The sequence below is a fragment of the Ptychodera flava genome, chromosome 2 (genome assembly GCF_041260155.1).
Source record: "Ptychodera flava strain L36383 chromosome 2, AS_Pfla_20210202, whole genome shotgun sequence".
Lineage (NCBI taxonomy): Eukaryota > Metazoa > Hemichordata > Enteropneusta > Ptychoderidae > Ptychodera > Ptychodera flava.
The window spans coordinates 43,629,219-43,651,711 of NC_091929.1; the positions used below are offsets into that span (position 1 = coordinate 43,629,219).

The 22,493-nt window shown below is 37.7% G+C and overlaps 1 protein-coding gene across 1 annotated transcript in view; it reads left to right on the plus strand.

Moving 5' to 3' along the window:
* LOC139150409 (von Willebrand factor D and EGF domain-containing protein-like) overlaps nt 1–1,806 on the plus strand; it is a 44,532-nt gene extending 42,726 nt beyond the window's left edge. The window contains exon 16 of the mRNA XM_070722766.1: nt 293–1,806. The gene's annotated coding sequence lies outside the window, so the exon portion shown is untranslated. The remainder of the gene's footprint in view (nt 1–292) is intronic.
* Nucleotides 1,807–22,493: the final 20,687 nt, after the last annotated feature.

Consider the following 22,493-nt stretch of genomic DNA (forward strand, 5'->3'; position numbering starts at 1 on the left):
AATGGCGTGTGTAGGCGTGAATAGGCCAAACCCGTAGTGTGGTCCGCCGGAACCGGTTACACCAGAGTAGGAGATACTGATAATGTACCATGTTATCAGCTTTTTTCAATCGAAAATACATTTTTGAAGAGTTTTTCGTTAGTTTTTTGTTGGACCAACATACATCAAGAAGGACCAGCAGATTCCGTTTGCTATTGGTCTTTCGGACCAGCATGCATTTCAAATTAATTTCACACACTGAACAGGGCTGTTTGAATATGACAAGATCTGACCATGATCTGTCCTATATCAGGAAGAAGAATACTGAAGAATACAAGCAGCCTGCCAATACTTTGACCCATGAAAATGAGATGGAAATGACCGAGAGTGAGACCAGCCGACGAGAGTATGCCATGCACGAGCACTGACAGGAGAAGACTCTGCCACCAACTTAACTACTGTTATTCAGACAATCTTAAAACTACATCTCACAACAAATTAACCTGGGTGATTATATATGACTGACCAAACTTTGAACTGTGTGCCAGAGGGCAGTTGAACATTTGGCTCTCCCTCGTAATATTCAGATAGATTGTTTGTTTTGATTTTAAATGACAATCATATTTTTGATTTCTATGAAAGATTAACATTCGTCAAAAATACATTCTTTCTTCATTGAATAGCGCATGAATATATTTGAATCACTGTTATGTGGTTTCTCAATTTTGTTTACCACAGTCTTGTAAACAGGGGATTCCCTTGTCAATCATGGCGGATGTCATTTAGCAATCGCAATCACTAACGGAGAAGGATCTAGAGGCTGCATTCACAAAATAATTAGGAGAGGAGGAAGACATTTTGGATGAATGAAAATTCTGGGTGTAGTGAAGGGACTTGAAGGTTTGCTCTTGGTATAGGGGAGGTGGCCTGAAATATTTTGTTCCCTATTGTTTTTTTCAATTTTAGATTCCAGTAGGTAATTCAATAAAAATATTTAACATGCCATTTAATGGTTCAAATGGTAGTAATAATAAAAGTCTAGAACCATTTCATGTCATTTCGAAAAATATCTTAAATATATGAATTCCATTGTTATTTTATAAAAAAAACACTAATGGAAGTAATTCAGGATAATTGGATAGTGTAGTAATGTAGGTTAAATTATAAATATAAGCTAACCTGCTTTTGGTTTTGCAAAACACTTGTTTTATGGGTAATTCGAAAAATTGCAACCTTCATCTATAGGTTACCTAGCATTTTTGATAATTTTGAACAGTTAAAAGATTAAATGCTCCCAAATTATTTCCATTCATATTACAAGACAAGTAGACCATATAACTGGACAAAAGCTGCAACTGTTGCCATTTCCCCCCATATTTTTATGCAATTAATCACATTTTTATGCTGTCTTATTACCTACTAATATGTTCACGGAAGGTGCTAGTGTCACTGTCACTTCAAACATGCAGCGACAGTGTTAGGGATGACTCTGTCTCTGATGTAGCTGCAAAAGAGTTTGGGTCATATGACACTGAAACACTTGTACAGACGATCAGTTCTGAGAGAAATACATGGAAAACCAGGAGACTCGGCAGTTATCAATAAATAATGAGCAAAAGGGCAATATATGTATTCATGTTCACAAAGTAGTGTTGACTATAGTACACAGAAAAGAGTGCATATTCTTGAATGTAATGACACAGATTACTTTCATTCCTATTTGCTACTTGTAGATGTCATTTTGCAATGAACAAATTGTCTTTATAATGAAACAAGATATGAATGATCTTTTGGTGTATTAAACATGATATTTTTTCTTGCTATTGTACATTGTGTAATTTTTTGTAGTTAATTTTTAATCATGTTGGATAGCATAAAGCTTATTTACACAGACTGAGTTTACATGCACGGACAGCCATATACTATTGACATTTCGATTTATTGCGTGACTGAAATTCAACTGACAGCGATATGGGTGTACATAACACATATGAAAATTGTGTTGATAAGCTGAATACTGAACATTTCAACATGACTAGATGTAAACTCGAGATTGAAGTTTATAACCCCCCCAAAAAAAAAAGAAAACTGAAAAGTATCAGATTGTTGATGTGCGATAGGAAAAAAGTGAAAACATCATGTCATGCTTTTGAATTTAGGAGTAGAATAATGAAAAATTAAACAAAAAAGAATGGTTTAAATGCCACTTTTCTACAAACCGACGAGTAAAAGTCACTGTAACAATGTTTCACGAACATTATTTAAAATCTGATATTTTAAACATTCATTGTAAGTTCATGCGGTGAATAAAATGATGACGTTCTCATCTTCAACAGTAACACAATTGAAAAAGGTTAATAATTGGAATTATTATACTATCAAAGTTTCAATCATTACATCAAAAATTTCGATGATCAAAAGTTTAAATCGACAGAATATTTCCATCTTTCTCAAAAGTATTTTAGGGACATTTCACCACTCTTAATTTGGCAAAATGTAGCCAAGAATTCACAAACTACATACTCTGTGGTGAACGTAATTCTGGGCGCTCTTTAGCTGGTACCATTGGCCCAGTAAGATTTAAGTGAAATCAAGTTGGCTTACACTAACAAATCCAAAAAGTCCACCGGTATGGTATGGCGCGTTTCACCATCAAACAGTTACAATTGAATAATATGGAACGTGAAGTTCGATGGTATGACTTATGTAATACAGGTTTACGATTGGTGTACAGTAAATCATAGAGAAAGATAGATAGAGTGGCAACGGCTATTGTTTAAGGCATGAGCGGTTACGTAACCTATCCATGTTCGCCTCGCCTCAGGTTGCTCTCGTCTCTCTTTTCCGAAGAGTGCCGACCATGAATCCTTCGGTAATTTTCGGATTTTCGCCAATTGTTAAGCGAAAATATGTTCGGAAAAGTTTGTGGTGTTGTTGTCGTGTGGTGCTGAGCAGAATTGACGTGCTGGCGAAAACGGGAGTGTTTTTTGTTGAGCTTCAGGAAAATGAGTTTTACCGTTTAAAAATTCCTCTCATATTTTTATGAATATATAATGAGTGTGTTTGAACCAAATTTCAAAGTCTTTTATCGATACTGTCTGGTTTTACTCAATGGTTTACGGTCAGTCATACCGTCTTTTACACGTGCGTCAAGGAATGACATGTTTATGAAACTGCTGGCGTGTTATGTTTTGATTGGCGTGAAGCAGTGTTTCTGGCCTGAGAGCTCACAAAGTAACTATGGTTGCTACGCGACTGGCAGTACGATGCCATCTCGTCGTATTTTTCGCATAATCTCGTGTAATTATCAACCACAAACAAAGCCTCCAAAAAGTTTAACACCTTTGGAGCTCATTTTAATATGAAAAGCCAATAGTCTACCGAGACGACCATGGAACAAAAGGCATGCAAGTGTTGCGACTCTGTCCATGTTACTCTGTGAGTAAATGTTAATCGTTGAAAATTTATGTTTAATGCTCAATGCTTGTTTAATGCTTATAGGCTTGGGAGGCCTATAGCCCTGCCATGCAGAGCTAACCTTCTCATATTTGACTTGCAATAATTCATCGAAAGAATGCACAATATACAGGGAAGAACGTACGTCCGTGGAAAGGCAACCAGCAGTGATCTCCATCAATTGATAGGTAGGAAGTGAAATGCAAAGACAATGGTGATGATAAGGCGATTGGTTTTGTAGATCATACGAACAAAGAGCGAAGAGAGATGTTTTGATTGGCAGCATCGACAGTAAAGAACATTTCGGTATATTCTTTTGCAAAACCAGTTCAGTAACATACCCTGAGAAACTACAACTGCATTTAGTGGTCGACAATTGGTATCACTTGATGTTGACGTTGAGTTCATAGGAAGCCATCAAAACTGATTAGCCGTCGGTAACACTTGTAACAAATTAGAAGCACGCCTTGAGCTACGCTTCTGGGTTCAATACGCATGTAATTTTGGTCAATTCCATAAAGACTAGCTCAAATGGTGCATTTTTTCCGATATTCCCAATAAAAAATGACTTATCCGTACAAATAACACCCCTTTTTGTTAAAATGGTCGAACCTTGCTATGTGGTTGACCATTGAGGTAACACTCTCTCTGAGCTACCTCCATCGGTTGACAGACACTGCGAATTTTTGAGCCAATCAAACACCTGAATCAGAAAAAATACTGTAACTGTCACTTTTGCGAAAGTGAAAGTTCTGCTACAGTGTTTTATTTTTAAACATTTTGCATGATCAAAATCTTTACATATAGGAGTGAAAGTAGTTGTAGTACGTTACAGTCAGAAAAACCGTGTGTGACAAACTCATATGAAAAGCGCTGTAATTAACAACTATTGAAAACAACATAAATTATCAATGTCTAGCCTTAAACTTCTAGCGTTTTTATAGAACGTCTGCTCGTTGACTTTGTGAAAGTTAGTGAGAGGCGACAGCAATAGAATACCGCGTAAGTAAAGACGTCACCGTGCTCTACATCTGATTTTAATCAGATTGGCCTACCACTTAATTTTTTCAGTAGTATTAACACAGGGATGGCGTTTATTTTGGATTTCAGGAGTCGATAAATTTCGGGCAAAGTGTTTCCTGGGGATGGTGGCCTAGAGCTGCCGTCGATTTAAATATGTATAAATCATTAATATGTTTTGTTCAATTTAAACTTAATTAAAATGTTGTCAAGGTTTCGCTCCGGGAGCACCTATTGTTTGTTGCTCCCACTTTCACGTTATTCTTTCCTGTTCACCTTGGTGTTTTGTGTATAAGACAGCGACTTCTGTACATGAATGCATTGCCAGAAGGTGTAGTTGACTTGGGAGCTCTTACCAAGCTGGGTATCAAGAGATCACTACAAGTTTTCCTCAGAACATTGGAGGACGGACGGATTTCCATCATCCAACTCGCACGGTGCAATACAATTATGTCCTCATTTACATATACGAGAGACAAGCTGTTAAGTGTACTGAATTCTGTGATCAATAACTTTCTGTGTCGACTGAATACCAGCACCTCGCAAAGACTGAAGAGCTCTGAAGAGCTTACAATTTTGTAAAGTCTCACACACATAGATGGGACGTTCAGCTGACAAGCAAAAACATTTTCAATTCCAGTCACAATACAGGATCACAGTAATGAAGCAGCCGCATCGCCTTCCGATGCAAGAACCTATACAACACAAAGGTACTCACCGAACCCAAGATGCTCCCAAATGTTATACTGTGCAACGCAAGATTTCTGGTTAGAAAAGTAGACGAACTACAAGTAGTGCACGCTATGAATGACTTCCAAGTAGTTGGAGTAACTGAAACATGATGGTTTAATGAAGAACTTACCGATAACACTGTATCAATCGATGATTTTAAGTTGTTTAGAAGGGATCGATCTGCACAACGAGCGGTGGTGTCTGTTTGTATGTCCGTGAATATTTTCAACCCAAACTGATGTGGGAGAGATGTTGAATCCATTTGGCGTACCGCCCGTCCGTGTTGGTTGCCAAGAGGGGTTTCACAGTTACTGATTGGCTGCATATATCATCCACCAGGGACTGACGATGGGTTGCCCATTTTTTGTATGACAGACAACAGTTGGTTAGAATAGGTGCTCTGATACCATGGAAAACCAAATTAGGGCCCATTTTCTTCACCAATATAGTAAATGAAATTCAAGAATACACGTTGAATACTTATAACCATTTTATCTTTATTCATGAAACTGCTGTGTCAGAATGCTTCCACTCCTGCATGCCTGCAAACTCCGAAATGCAAACTCAGTAGCACAAAATCAACACTCGGGCATAAGAGAATACTATGAAATTAAATCCAAAAAATTGTAAGAAATGAGACTATGTTTTACCAAACACCAGTAAATCTGCAATCTTTAACGTTAAATGATGTTACACTTGAAGTTGAAGATAACTTAAAATGTCTTGGTTTGCTAATGAATAATAACCTTATATAGGATAACCATGTAGATTGCATAGTTAAAATGCGTCAAAAGACTGCATATACTTCGTATCTGTGTAGATTTGGTGCTACAGTTGACGATCTCAAGCGTATCTACTTATCCGTAGTTCTATCAGTATTTGAATATGGTTATATTGTGTGACAGTACATGCGCAGTCTTACTGGGAAAAGCAGAGAACAACTAACTCTGTGCAGAAAAAAGAGGTCTTAGAATCATAGTCCTTGTTATTCTTACAGTAAATCGCTTTCTTTATCAACCTTTATATCAAATGTTGCCCATTTTTCATTCCAACCATACTTTATGACACTGAGTATCTCTAGAATCTCATTGTTTGTTGTCATAATTTTACCTTGTACTTACGATTAGACATTTTGAGAGTCTTACATATCACGAATACAAAATTAACTTTCATCATTAATCATTTTAAGCCTGAACTAAAATAACAACGTATCTCCAGATATGGTAGTTTGCTAATAAGTTTCTTATCCCAAAGCAGCAAAGAAACGTTTCGTCGAACATTCTAGGATACGTTCAGCCAATGGCATTGGCTTATTAATCACATTATATATGTCAGCACTATACAATTTATGAATTGAAAAAAAATTGAGACACCACACTTCTACAGTGTCTGCGGTGGAGTACACAGTACGACTTGAATAAGGGTAAGGAATGTTTGTTACTTTGAATTTTAATGTCAACCTCCGTGGGAAAGATAACGTTTCACATTTTTTGAAAGTGTTTCATCATCTCGTCTTTATGACTTACGGACAGGCTTAACCTTCAATCGTTCTCTTTCAAAATCAAGAATGAAAATGAAAATTCTCGTTGCAGAATTTGATATTATGGAAACAAATTACCTGATATTCAAAATAGCCGCCATCACTTAACTCACAACCTAGTTTTGTAGTAAGTGCATCTGATTCGCTATAATTGGCAATATTATTAACAAATATGATATTTCCTCAGAGTTTCAATTTTGTTCCACATCCTATGGACCGCAAAACTGTCAACATGTCTCGGAACAACGCACTCTTGACATTTGGTAAGGTGAGATTTTGATAACTTCAGTGTGTATTTTGTTAGGTACGGTCATCCATATATCTTTCACCTGTAAGAAAGGAACGAACTATTAAGTGACTAAAAAGGAATTATTATAGGTTTTAGCTCATTGTGTCAAGTGATACGAGATAATAAGAATAAGTGCTGAAGCTAGGAAGCTAGTAATCCTTACTTTGATCGATTTGTGCCGTTTAAACATGTTCGAATCATTCTTAACATAAGGTGGAATGCGCCTCGGGACATAAATTGGGGCGTTCAAATTTTGGCAATTATTTTCAGATATTCCACTTGTGGGGGTTCAGTTCAAAGGATATATATCACCGTCTTTTTTTTTTAAATGGAAAAAATATATTCCCCATAGAGTTAACATAGACATGGCAACAATTTGAATTTCAAATATCGGTAAACGCCAGTTAATTTGTGTCTGTAAAAACAAACCTTCGACGGCGACCCTATGATTTTTGCTTGATTGGTATGGGAATTGTTGAAAGTTCCATTAGGGAAAGTCCTAGGCGCATACTACCTTTCGGCAATTAACCCAAACGGTTTGAAATTGCATTAAGTTTTTGTATTCGGAGTTAATGAGTAAACCAAGCTACGAGTACAGTGCCACTGAAAAAGGTACAGGTTATAAAAATGTTGTTTTTACCTCATCACTACAATTTATCCCCGGCCATAAATAATCATCTACGCTAGTACAAACACTTAAAGGTAATACACGCTATAGCATAGGTTGTGCAAACATCTATTGGTACAGTACTTGCCTGAGGGCTATCTAATGGAAACACCTGACTTGACGAAAAGGAACATCTTTCAAATGCTGGAGTTAGAGTAGATTATATTTGCTCAGCGGTACGACTATCGCCTTAATTGTCACCATATTCTGTAACTATTTTTCTGTAGGCCTACTTTTACTCTCTGGTTCATCAGATGGGACTAGATGCTATGTGTGCAACACACAGGAGCATACAGATTGTGCCAATATATATTCTTTGTTTCTTGATCATCTCTGTGAACTCCAAAAAGACTGTCTTGAGGTAATCCCTATTACGGGAAACACTCTGTGTCAGGTAAGCAGTGTTACATTAACTATATATCCCATGTGATGTTACACAGTCTCAAAATTATACGATTTTAAAATTTTATCGATTAGAAGAGTTTATTACTGCTTCCCGCATTCGAAAATTCACTAGCTTTGTCACTCTTTACAACTTTATCCGACATGCATTTTGTAGTAATCAAAAACAATTCTATATTTGTGATAACATTTCCCGTTTACATTGCAACATACAGGTCGGCAACCTATCCTAGTCAACTACCTTGAACGAGGCTGCTTTGAGCAACGACTTTGCCAGAACCGGTGTTTTTCAATTCTCGATGAGAACAACCGAACCGGCATGCATCAAGTTTATCTCTATCGTGAATTTAAACCCTGAAACTGTTTTGAATTTTGAAAATTACGAAAATTTTCCAAATATCAGGTAGCAAATTAAGGTGGATATTCAGACATGAAGCATTTTTATACATGAGTAGAACATGGCTCTACAACTCCATTATATACAATACATTCACATGCATGCATGGATGCATGCATCTACACACATGACACCTACCTACCTACCTACCTACCTACCTACCTACCTATCTACCTACCTACCTATCTACCTACCTACCTACCTAACCTCCTTCGAGAGTTGAAATATTTGAAATGTTATTGTTAAAATATCAAGGTTTCCACCATATACTGTTGTGGAGAACTGAAAAAAGTACAGAATGAAAGAATGCAATAATTAAGTGTAGCTGAACATTGGCTGAAATACGAAATCTACGATAGCACTGCTGGTCAAGTTCAAATTTAAGAACCACCTCTTCCCCCTCATAACTCTGGCGAGAAAAGAACTGGTCGACTTTAGTTTAACCCAGCCGACCTTTACATATTTCGGTATTTTCAAAAGTAGAACAGTGTAAATTAAGTCAGGTAAGTAAGTAGATTGCTTTTATCCTAACTGTTATTAACAAATTACCGCCGAGTATACGCGTCCATGTTTCAATTTGCTCTTTTTATTTGCGATAGATTTACAGAAAAATCGCATCGAAACCAACTCGGCAATGATTAACTCGGACTGTGGTCAACTCTGCCAATTTATTCGCGAACAAAAAGTAAATCATTGTATATTTGAGAAAGCCATGGCAACTTCGGCAAATTACGATAAAGAAAGTAAGCAAAATAAGTCAATTTAGTATGGCGATCACGACCGATTAACGCGTCTTATGTATAATAAGATTTTAGCTTGATTTTAGCTTGATTTTGCGAAGGATGATGTATTAGTGACTCGGGCTAGCTGATGAACGCGGTAGAGCCATTAGTCCCGTCCCTGACGCCTGATCGCTTTGGGTTCATACTTGCCAAATGTCACTTCTTCTCGCCTGGAAGGTGTTTTCTGCTATTTAAATATATTATACCAGACAGTATAAAATTGTCGTGTACTACCCAGTAAAAAAGACATTTAATTTGTACTTCATAGCGAAAAAGTGCTCAATTCGCGCTTATGATCGCTACAATTTATCCTCAATCGTCATTGATGAAGTTGTGTACACTTTGCCGCATTATTCATCATATCCACTTACGTGTAGTCGGTCGGCAATGATAATTCTATCGTTATTCTTTTACCCGATTAGTTCTCATTGCGAAAATATAATTTTTTGAAGTAAATAATTTTCACTCAGCAAACTGAAAAAGGAAAAAGTCAACAAACTTGAGACTGAGAGAATTTTAAATTTACTTAATATCAGCAGGAGTCCTATTTTCCCACCATTTGTACACAGAAAAGCGCGGATTTTTTTAAATGTTAAACTATTCTATGTATTACAGTCCATTCAGTCAATTGCAAACATGCAATGCTACATGTATGTACCTAATCTCAATTTATCCATTAAAGGTATAATACACGGTATGATTGTGTTGACTGACAAACTAAACGGTGGTGTTTCAGGTATTTTAAATTTAGCTTGTCAGTGTGCAAGACACATTGGTTAAAGTCGGTGAATCAAAGGAAGGAGTTTGAAACAGGCTGCCATACATCTAAGTTGAAAACCATTTGAATTCGTCTGAAAATTATCAATAGTTCTTAACGAGTGCATTTAAATCTTGCAGTAGGGTTTACCTAAGTCTATGGATACCCTCTCTGCGTCGCGCTCCACCTCTTTTTGTATTAACGATCTTACGAAGATCACTCTCATCTCAAGAACTTTTGTCGCTTCATCCGGTATAAATGTTGATCTATTTTATGTAAGCCGTCGACACAGCTTACTTAAGCTGGCTTTTTAAATTCCGAAAGTTTTTTTGTTACTTCGAAACAGTGATCAACAACAAAAGGATGATCTTAACTTCAAATTAACATACAATCTAGACATTCTTTTAATTGTCGAAACATCCACAATATCATCGAGCGGACGTCTTCATATACACGCTAGAGGTTTAATAGTAGACATTTTATACCCGCTGTAACAAGTAGGATTCAAAATTGTGGGCCGCAATTGTCAGCTCCTGCGAAACAACTGCTTCTCGTTGACGAGTACATATGGTAAAAACAATATATCTTTATTTGTAAATTTCTTCTGCAAAAGACATTCAGCATGGTTATTAAGTGAAACTTGGATCATGACAAACCATGCACACCAGAGATCGATCGAAACGAGTAATTATTGGGTCATGTGATCATAGTCTGGTAGTCCCAAACAATTATATGAAATAGTTATGGCATCCACTTTTGTCGTACTCCCACGAAAATTTGAAAAGTTGAAGTAAATAATCTGCCTTAGTCATTTTGACTTTGGGGGCCAGGATATGGTAAACAACAGACGTACGTTTGCTTCATCCCCTTGTCAACACTCCACGCGTGATGCAAATAATATGTACATGGCATAACTGACGCTGAAGTCAAAACGTTAACACAGTGCTCATTGACCATGATCTTTAAAAGCACAGCATATGCACATCCAAATGTCATAAAGTAGTATCTTACGAGCCCGTTACTGTACTATATCGCGAGTTATTAATGCATTGCTCGGGAAGTGTTTTAGTATTCACAGCAAAACAAGGTCGATGGACTCTCTATAGCAACAGTAAAATTTTGCACCTGTACACGTCGCTGAGATGACAACCTGGCTTTTACGGTTAGTATTTTACGAATTGGCAGTGTGCCCTAATGATAAGTGCGGGTATATATTATTTCGCAAGAAATTGCAAAAAGTCCATGGAAATATGCATTTTAAATTTTCTCCTGTAGTACTCTTTGATGAGGACCATCGCTAGTGAAGTCAGTCAAAAATAAAATCGCAATCTTACACCGATACGTTGTACCACTGTACATACCGTTGATGCTCTGTACATGTCTAGGCACAGACGGTCAATTGCCAGTGTACTCTTACATTGCAGTGCTAAACCCCGAATCGATTTTTACATTGTAATAGTCCTTCCACCAATCAAGAGACTGCGGTCAACCCATAGCGGTTAGGGTCAGCCAAAGTCAGTGTGTTGAGGGATTGAGGGTAAGCATATCACGGACCGCATTACTACAATCCCCCAGAAAATTAATCGTCAATAATCCCTTGATTACCCATACTGTAAGCAAACTAATTTTCATTTAAACTTCGCCACGAAATACATAGAGGTGGCACTTTTCGCAACTGATTAACAGGTGTTAATATGCGTAAATGTTTAGCATCGGCGCAGTTGCAATCGGATGAAGAATGTGATATAAAATATGCGGAGCCTGAACGCCTGACGTGCAGGTATTCGGCTCGTAATTTCCGACTTGTAATTGTCACTTCTCAAATGACAACTGCATCTGACAGGAAAAAACAAAAACTGTCAGTAGGAGTGGCTTCTAACAACGCTATAAACGTTGAAGTTTGCAGACACAGCTGACACAGTTCTACATTTGCTTTTCAACTTCGCAAGCATCAAGGATGAACTGTAAGACTGTCCTCGTGTTCTTTGCAGTCCTTTCAGTGGGTAAGTTTAAGACTCCATTTTTATTCTTGGTCTTTTGACGCAGGAAAATTGTTCAAAATGGTTAGATGACGCTATTCGCATGGAATTGATTCTTTCTTGTACTTAAACGAAGTAGACTGATACCATCTGAATACCATGAATACTAAACTTATCGACCACTTCCTTACTAAAAACTTTACATAATTCCTGTTTCACATGTAATAAACTATTTAAGTTAACACACACCCAATGTTCGGCTTCCAGTTGATGCTGTGTAAGTTTAATTTATTCCTTAAAAAAGAACTGCCTTATTATTCACTTTTTGTAACATTGAAAAGTTTAGAAATAATAAATTCTCATAATTTGTACAAATTACAGGCACAATCATGCTGTTATCGACACCAGGCTCATGTATAAATAGTCTTAAAATGTAATATAATTTAGTTTCAATTCCACAATTAGGGATTGTCAAACATTTGAAGACAGTCAATGGTATGCATAGGAACGTTGCAGCGTCTGGTAAACTTTCATTTGTTCTATTGTAAATAGTGATTTTGATGCTCTTTTCCAAAAGAAAAACACTAATATATTATGTTGTAGGAATTATTTGTCGCTCGTACGGTGATTTGCATGCAGTTGTGTTGTGTCAATACCATTTGTTCTATTGTAAATAGTGATTTCGATGATCTTTTCCAAAAGAAAAACAATAAATATATTATGTTGTAGGAATTATTTGTCGCTCGTACGGTGATTTGCATGCAGTTGTGTTATGATAACAATTAGTGCATAATAAGAACAGTGATATAGTTGTAATAGGCTGATGAAGGTAATGAAAAGACATTTCGTTGTGTCCTAAGAAAGATTTTTAAATTTTTACACTTCTTTTTCTGCAGAAAGCTAGATTATATTAGCACAATGTGGTACAGAGTAACAAGGTAATAATGTGTAAGGGGGAGTCCCTTTTATTTCCTCATACGACTCAGAATGTTTACTTAAGATTGATATCGATGTTTGCATTTCCTTATTAACGTTTTTTTTTTTCACGGTGTATCCACTGTGTCACCACGGACTGTCGATACTGTTCTCAAGACTAAGTCAGGTTTTGATAATATGTCCGTGTTTCAGAAGATGCCATGCTCAAACTTTCACGTACCTCGAGGCAGATAGGCAGATTCTCAAATTTGTGTAAAAATTTGTGATCTGTCACTTGTGTTGGCTCTAAGGCTCTTGGATAATCAAAATGAGAAAAGTACTCCAGTGTGTCTTTTGTGTTGTATTGCTTGGAAGTTGTGTAGTTAAACTTTCACATGAAGTAAAAAATGTGATTATGTATAGTTTAGAGGGAGTCCCATCCCTTCCCGGATGTAGTCGAATAGTTTAAAATCGATGTGTGTTTTCCTTGTCAACAACATTTTTTACAGTGTAAGTGTCGCCTGCATATATATATCCCGGTCATTTCTTTCAGATTTTTTTCCAAAATTTTGCTAAAAAAGTTTAGCCGATGAAATGTGATGTCCATGTGGTCAAAACTTTAAAAAAATAACAGCACTAAAATTTTTGCGAGAAAATTTACAGCACTCAAAGGGTTAAGATATAAACATGCATGTTTCATCGTTCTTCAACAATCAAAGACTTGCATTCACTTTGAATCGAGCTTCATTATCTTTGTTTTAATCATAACATAATTTTTCTCCTTCTGTGTCACGTTGTTTGACCACAATGAAACTGTTGAATCTCGATCGATTCAAAAGTGAGAGCCTGTGCTACTTTAAGCTTGTCAGCGACCATGCCAAGATAAATAACTTGTCAAGTCGAATTAACGGACTTTGTGTACTTAAAGTTTCTAAACTAAAACGTTGATTCATGTCTCAATTATCATCTTTCTCCGAGAGAAAATTCCAAAACTAAATGCCTAGCATTACGCTGTTGGTTTAGTTACCCGAAGGGCAGATTGAAAAAAAATCAATGGCAGCTGAATGCTGCCATTGTGTATTCCGCCGACAGCCTGACTCATAAAATACTCGCAAGTGAGTTGTGCGTGTATATTATTGTGAACTCAATCTCCAGGCAACTAGACCCACAGTCATAAATGGCTGGAATGTAACTCAAAACCTACAGGCACTCTAAAAGACTCAGTACAAAATCAATAAACGTTTGACCTGACCTGAGAAGGAGGAAATGTAGGGTTGCCATAAACTGAAGTTGTGAAAGAAAGTCTTTGTAAAGAACAAAAAAATTTCCAGACACAATAGCTTCTGCAGAACACAATTAATTATAATGCGTGAAAACCAACACAGTTCCGCCCACTTGTATCGCCAGGACTGCTCCTCAAGATGTCACAACCATGACCCATGTGTGTGTGTGTGTGTGTGTGTGTGGTGTGTGTGTGTGTGTGTGTGTGTGTGTGTGTGTGGTGTGTGTATGTACGTGTGTGAGCTTGATATCCGGTAATCAAGAATCGTCCTAATGAATGAGTAACAGCACCGGTTGTATGAATAATTCAACAAGAGAATCAGGCGGAGTTACTCTACTAAAAAGTAAATACTTAAACGTTAAGAGATTTAACGGAGCGGGAAACCATTATCACAGAGTTTTTAAGCACGAGTCAACATACCAGCAAAAGAATTATTCGTCAGTTGTTTTACACAACACCCATCTTACTGTATTCACTTTTCTCCTCCTTGTGAAATCATCGTTTAAGAAAAATCGCAGGGCGAAAGCCAAATAAACCTAAGACGCGAACATAAAGCGAAGAAATAACAATGTTGAAAAGCAAGAAATACTTTCAATCAACTGAATAAGACAAAGTTTTGAAAGTATAAAATTTAAATATTTTTCACGTCTAAAGTTACCTCTTATCATAGAAACAATAGTGATCAGTTTGCTCGCCAAGTAATGGTTTCTTTTCACGCCACAATAACAGCCACGGCTTTCTGGGACAGCAGACGTCGTCGTAGCCGACATAGTCCTCCGCAATGCCCTTCATCAGACTATCAACCAGATGATTGGTCACCTTGGTCCGATTGTTCGGCACCTTATGGGAAAAGTGGTACACAGACAAGAATTCGGTCAATAATCGTGCACGCCTCGTGTGGTGGCGCATGTCCTTTTACGCTGACTGAATCTCAGTCGTGTAACGATCTGGGTTGCCATGACCACGACATTCCTCTTCAGACATCTTGTAGCTGTTACAGTGGCTGGTCCAATACTTGTTGTGATGTGAGAGTGTACAGACGTGAGTAGACGGGTCAATTTAACAATTGCAAATCAGTGAAAGAGAAAACTAAGTACTTCGCATAAGCTCGCTGCATCGACGTGAAAAGAAGAGCAAATTATCTAACATTTTGCAGATTTGAAACATCTCTTACTCAATCAAACAAGGCCAGAATATTTCTCCTCTCACTAGTTTATTGTTTTACATTTGGTGACAAGTCTACTGTCGCAAAAGGAGAGCCCTCTTATCATTCATTAATTCACTTGTTTGACTATACGGAGGAGCTTATTCCTGTTATGATCGCAAATAAACATTCAATGATTTCACACATACAAACAGAAATAAACAATCGTTCAAAATTGCAACGGTACTGCTATTTATCTAAATATAATCTACCCAAGAATTATTTGGTTGAATCCTAACGTAATAGTTCTCTCAACCATGACAGGCTGCTCAGTTCCTACGATCGATCTAATCTTTTTATGCCTGAATGGCTGGCAATATACGGTATTTATAATATATGGTAGGAATGGTTTTTGGGTGCAGAATGAAAATGTTCGGTGACGGTTATAACAAGCAAAAAATCGCAGATAAAATAGAACAGGAAGTCATCTTTGTTAACTAAAAGAGAAATAAAATGACAAAAAGGCCTAAATTAATGTCCGAGATCAGTTGATACTAAGAGTAACACCGTGGCACAGGCACTGGCACAATTGTAAGAACACCTTCCCTCTACTTTGTAAACCCTTGCAGAGCGGCAGACTTCCTTTAATTTGCAGAATATCTTTTTTATTGTTATATATATGATGAGGGGTATACTTACAGTGAAAAGTTGCTAACCCAGCAAAATTATTACCTAACTGATAATAATATCACGAGTTCTTTAAACTTAATCTCTGATTTCAGCAGCCACAACTCCAACTATGTTTTCAGATGTCCTTCTGGCAAGTAACAGTGAAGCTTTACCTGCCCGACCATAGATATATTTCTAATGAAACTCGATTCAAAAGTGTCAGCTCTATAGCCGATTTAAAGTTTGTCAGCGATCATGGCAAATCATTTCCTTGCTCTGTAGAGTAAAAGGACCTGTTAAGTTAAAGGTTCATAAATATGGGACTATGCGAATTGACACATCGACTCTAGAAAATTATATCGAACTAGAAAATTATTTGGAAGCTACAAAACTGGCTCGTCTTGACATTCCTATTGAAACGCAAAAAACGTGACACGCGATGACAACATGACAACATGATAGCGTTGAAAACACTTATCAAAAAACAAGGAGATAACTATCAAACCATTTGATAAATGAAGGGAAACGGCTGTTCTAAACACTGATGATTGCATAAGAGAATGTCAACCTCAACTCAGCGATCATCGCTACTACACAAAATTGACAACAGATGACACAAAAGAGACAATGAAAGATATACAAAATCTCATAACACAAATCTCATAACACAAATGTACAATGAAAAAAAACATGATTGCCACACCCACGAATATCTGAATCCATTCGTAGGACGCCCAATTATAAGTGGATGCACTAGTCCAACATTTCACATATCAGAATCCATTGACCATTTTCTCAAACAAATCGTAAAGAAACGACCAACAAACATCAAAGACACAACAGCATGACAGCTTTTTGCCATACAAATTTCTGCGAGAGCGTTTGCCAGCTTAATGAGTTAGTGGGTGTGCGTGTCAATATGTACTGACTGATAACAATGAATTTTAAATTTGACGCCTAAATCAAGCATGGCCAGTGATAGGACAGAAACGTCGGTCCACTTATCACGAACACCCCTACCAAGTGTTACATTTTGTTCATCGGGTCCTAAACGCTATTTTCTAAGTTTTCTAGACAAGCATAAAGAAAATTTTCACTGGCGCTTTACACAGTGTTGCATGACTATGCTTTCTCGAAGAAGCAGGTCTTTGATGCTGAACGAATATGACTAGAAAGTCTATTCCATAAGGAAGCAGCGGCTTTCATCTGTGCAGTCGTAGCTCTCGTTTTTCACGGACGAATATGCATTGCAAAGGGAAACTCCGAGTCGTGCAACGGAAAAAAGTTTTTCCGTCGCAACGTACGAGAGCTAGCTATGGCTGCTGCTGCGGCGAAATATGAGAAAGAACGATCATCACAATTTGAATCTTGTTGGTTGAGTTTTAAGAGAAACTTCATCACTTGAACGTAGAGATCTGAATTCTGGTTTATGAAATCGAAAACTTTAGTGTATACTCAGTTCCTCATAACAAGACTGGTTATTAATAGCGTAATACTGTCAGTAAAATTGCCTCGGGTTCATTGGAGGAGAAAGGAAAAAAATTGAGCCATGATTCTTGAAGTTGACCGGCAATGTTAGCCGTAAGTTGCGTACAGCCTCCGTGTGGTTCCCGGCGTTACACGAGCTAGCCGGCATGTGAGCATTTTCTCAGTTTGTCTGTGAATAAGTCAGCATATCAAAATTAGACAGCAGTATATCAAAATGGACCACATATATATCTCACATGGATATACTAAGCTTACATTAGATAAAAGATAAAACAGTTAACCGCCAGCTAAGTACAAAGCAGGGATCGAGGTACAGGCCCGGGTTACGGGCTGAGCGAATCCTTGTCCCCGGGAACGCTAGCGCTCACAAACAGGCGAAGTTGGTCAGTTTTTGTTTTATTGTTATGTCCCATCAGCTGAAATATACTGTGTCTGTGAATGCCGGACCCTTGTCCATAACAACGGAGAAAACATCAGTTTTGTAGTCATTCAAGTCACTTGAACTGGACCATTGATACATGTCATACCGTCCTACCGATCGACACGATCGCAAGCGTGGCACTCGGAGCTTACGGACATAAGCGAGCGCGATCATGTATGGCCGTGGTTTGAGGGACTGTGGGGCTTAAATACTCGAAATTATCGTGTGTCGCAGCGCATTTCTTTTCATTTTCGACCAAAAATGGTGACTTTGGTATTTTACAACATAAAATGCACTTTTAATAGTTTGCTAGTATCCGTTTCAACTCACATCGTTTGGTGTCGCCGTTCTCAACTACCAAAAATCCAGTCGTTGTGGACTGGCCAGGTGGGAATGCAGAGAAATACTTAGAAGAGCCAAGTGTAGAATTTGGGACTCAGTGGAGATAATTTGTTTGCGTTCCTGCCAGCCTTATCCGAAGCAGTCTTTGTAGTTTTATCGCCCTCGTTCACGCTTAATATTCATAGACGTGGGCACTATCCGGTTCTCAGGGCCTGAACCGGATAGTGCCCACGTCAAAATTTGTATGGCCAAAAGCTGGAATGAGACTTTATACGGAGAATTGAGACGATCATAGTTCCAGACAATTCGACATTAGTAACACTTGACGTAGTGTCAATGTACACGAATACACCACATTATGAGGCGATCGAATCAGTTGATAGAGTATAAAACCAGGAAAGATTATCAAACGATTACATAATCAAACAACCACCAACGAAATACATGACAGCTATGTAGAAATAATCTTAAAAAACAAAATCATAAGAATTAAACAATTAATTTTACCGTCAAATATGTGGGTGTAGTATGGGATCTCAAGCTTTACCAGAAATAGCCGACATCACATTTCACGAGATAGAAATGAAAATAATATAGACACACTGAGAACAAATATCGCTCTGGCTGAGGTCCAGAGACGATCTATTTCTGATTTTCATTGGAACACAACATGAACTTAGCGAATTCACGTCGAACATTAACGAAATGCATCCTACTTTCAAATTTTCGTTTGAAAGCTCTTTACAAGAACCCATTTTTAGACCTAATTATCTATAGAGATCATCGGTACAACAGAGAGAACATTCTTTATATCAAGACACACAAAACCAACAGATACATTCCAGTTCTTATAGAGAAACTCAGGCCACCCCACAGCAACATTCAAGGGCCAGATCAAAGGCGAAACATTAAGATACATTTGAACATGCAACAACTAAGCCGATTTTACACAGATCACAGGACGTACTTTTATGATACAGAGAAAAAGTGGGATGAAGAAAGTCAGTTTCTCCTCTTTGCTTTTAGAGAGTCAATTTAAGAGTCAATGGCCCACTCAAGCTCTTTTAAGATAAATTCTTATTAGACAACGATGGGTGTCTGCATCTTTTGCAATATGTATCAGAATTTCGTACTTGACTTTAAAAAGGCATGTGCATTAGCTAGAGAAAATGTAGAGTTATCTCAGCAGTCAAAGCAGAAGTTCCCTATATCATTGATAAGAAATTAAATGATTTAAAGATTTAAATCACATCTTAATAACTCCTGACAAACGAAAACAAAAAAATTTATGTCACACAAATACGATTATGCCATATTGAGATGGGAATAATCCTGTTGTAACTTAATCTGTCAGTGTAGTCAAGCAAACCATTATAAAGGTAGCAATAGTGAAACAGGCTTAAGGTACCTTAATACCTTTTAGACACTTTCAGATTTTCATTTTTTTCTCAATTGAACACGTCCCAAACCCCCATAAAGTATACATTTTATGAAAGCCCTGATATAGAGCTATCCGACCAAGCACAGTACACGGTCATTATTTGCATAGGGTCACGTGACAAGCGTTTTGCTGAAGCTTCAAAAACCGGTTTTTCCCGCCTTATGCAAACACGCTGCAAGATTTCCGATTAGAATTTCTTCATTGACAAGCCTTGACAATATCCTTCAAACCGTGTCTGCGATTTTTTCCCGGAGGCTCCATTCAAATTATATGGCGTGATAATTAAAATTCCTTGAAAAGCACCTTCATCTAACACCTTTAAGAGTGCATTAAAAAAACAAAGGCATATAAAGAAAATCGCAGACACGGTTATACATTTTTTATATGTAAAGCATTTTTTTTTCATTAAATGTCCACACGGGACTTCGTCGAGAGGGCCGATCGGATATCACCGGGACTCGGGAGGCCCTTGCACAAATTAGGGCCTACATTCTTTACATGTAAACATTTTTACTTGGCGATCGGGACTTGAACAGAGGACATATCGAAAATCATCGGGAGTTTGGGCTGGTCTTGTATGTAACACATTCCTTACAACAAGCTTTAATTAATAGCGGGCAAATATTCATTATATCGGCGATTTCATCACTTTGTAGATCTGAGTAAGTACGACTTCCTAAGTTCGACACCAGCTTCGAAAAACAGACGACACTATAATAGATTTGTCAATCGCGAATAAATATTTTCTGATACATATCGGAGATTTCGCAACCTTAAAGATCTGGCCAAGCTCGACTTACATGGTAACACATACAATCAGTCAATCATTCTGTATCATTAACGAACCAAAAATTAATTTTAAGCGACTGATACAGAAAACTCTGTTTTAGAAACGTAGCATTGAAGGATCGCAGGGTCACTCAGTCTCTCCAATCCAGTTCGGGGTCTGTACAAGCACAGTGACTCCCTCCGCTGAATCATACACAAAACGCAAGCAACCAAGATATGAACGATGTTTTGAGATGCTTTCTAATTATTACATATCTTGGACAGGTTCAAATTAGTATGGTTTGATTTCAGTCAGGGAAAAGTAATACTCGATGTCAGAAATATCGCTGTCCGAACTCTCCATAGTCGTCTTACGAATGCGCTGAACTGTTCACAGTACTCCTCCAGCTGCAAGCTACAATCGTCTGTATCGCCGATGACGTCACGCACGCTTCTCCCATGAGCCCTTTCGCGCCCATGGAATTCCGGGCTCATTTCCATAAATGTCGTCTACTTCAAGTTCTCTTTTCGTCGTGCCGTAGTCGTCAGCGCGTGCAATTATGTTGCAAATTTGAGCTGCATTTTACTTAAGGGTGATTTTGGAAGGGATAAACTGTCAAAGTCGCTGAACTTAGGTTTCCCTTTAAGTTTGGCGGTATGACATTTCAACAATTTATCGGCATACCAATGGGTACAAATTGTGCACCACTTCTTGCAGACTTATTTTGTATTCATATGAAGCAGAGTTCCTACAATCTCTCTACAAAGCAGGGTCTAAAAAGTTGCAAGGCGTTTTAACAACACGCACAGATATATTGATGATCTGATAAGTCTAGACAATCCAGACATATCAAATTACTTACAGCATATTTACCCTGATGAGTTGGAAATCAAAGAAACAACAGAGGGTATGAACTCTGCTTCATATCTTGATCTGTTCCTACAAGTGGGTACTAATGGGCTACACACTAAGCTGTATGACAAAAGGGACGATTTCGATTTTGAAATCATAAATTATCCCCACTTGTCAAGTAATATTCCATCTGCACCTGCTTATGGTGTGTACGTGTCTCAACTTCTCAGGTTTGTAGGGCTTGTGATTCCTACAGTGATTTTCAACTGAGACACAGCTCATTGGCATCAAAATTACTGAGACAAGGATACACAACAAAAAGACTTGTTAGGACTTTCAAAAAGTTCTACTGTCGATATGACCACATTGTGGCAAAATATGACACCTCGGTCACTCAAATGATTAATGACAGCATTTCCAGCTTTCACTTATTACAGGAATTCATATCCTGTATCTTTCATACAATATTTAGACAATGTTGGGACCAATCCTAATGGGTGTAGCATGCTATCAGGGTACGCTTACCCATTCCGGACACCTGGTACCACTACTAACTATCAGTGGTTCAGGATGGCCCTACTTAAATTTGTAAATCACAATTGTCCCATGGACCTGGTAATGTATTACTTTGAATGGAAATGATTGTTGGACCAGTTTTATGTCATATTGTAGTCTCTTGTAAATCTGTCGTGCTTTTCTTGAGTCCAAGTTTCCCTTTTCCAAGGTTGAGGTTTTAGTCGAAATCCAAACCAACTTCAACTTTACAATTCTCGTCTTTGACGCTTGGTTTACATTTTATAGGAACGGAGGACATAAACTGAATAGAGACTGGCCGTTCTTCAACATACACATGTGAACCTACAAGTTCAAGTTGGCAAAAGCATGTGAACTACACATTAATGGCAATTCAACAGATGAACCAAAGAAGCAACCGTGCACACAAGCTAAAAACTCCAAAATGATTATATTTGATCTGAGTAACTTCTCTTCTACGGATCAATTTCTTCTGGCGATAAAAACTTGTTTCTTTCCACCTACTTAACTTTTGAACAAACACAAATTTAGGTATCTTACCGAGTCGAAAGCATATCAATATACGGTTTCTGGTAGTTTACAGTGCCGAAGTTCTAATGCGAGCTTCCATGTAAAATTCTACCTGTACGATTATAT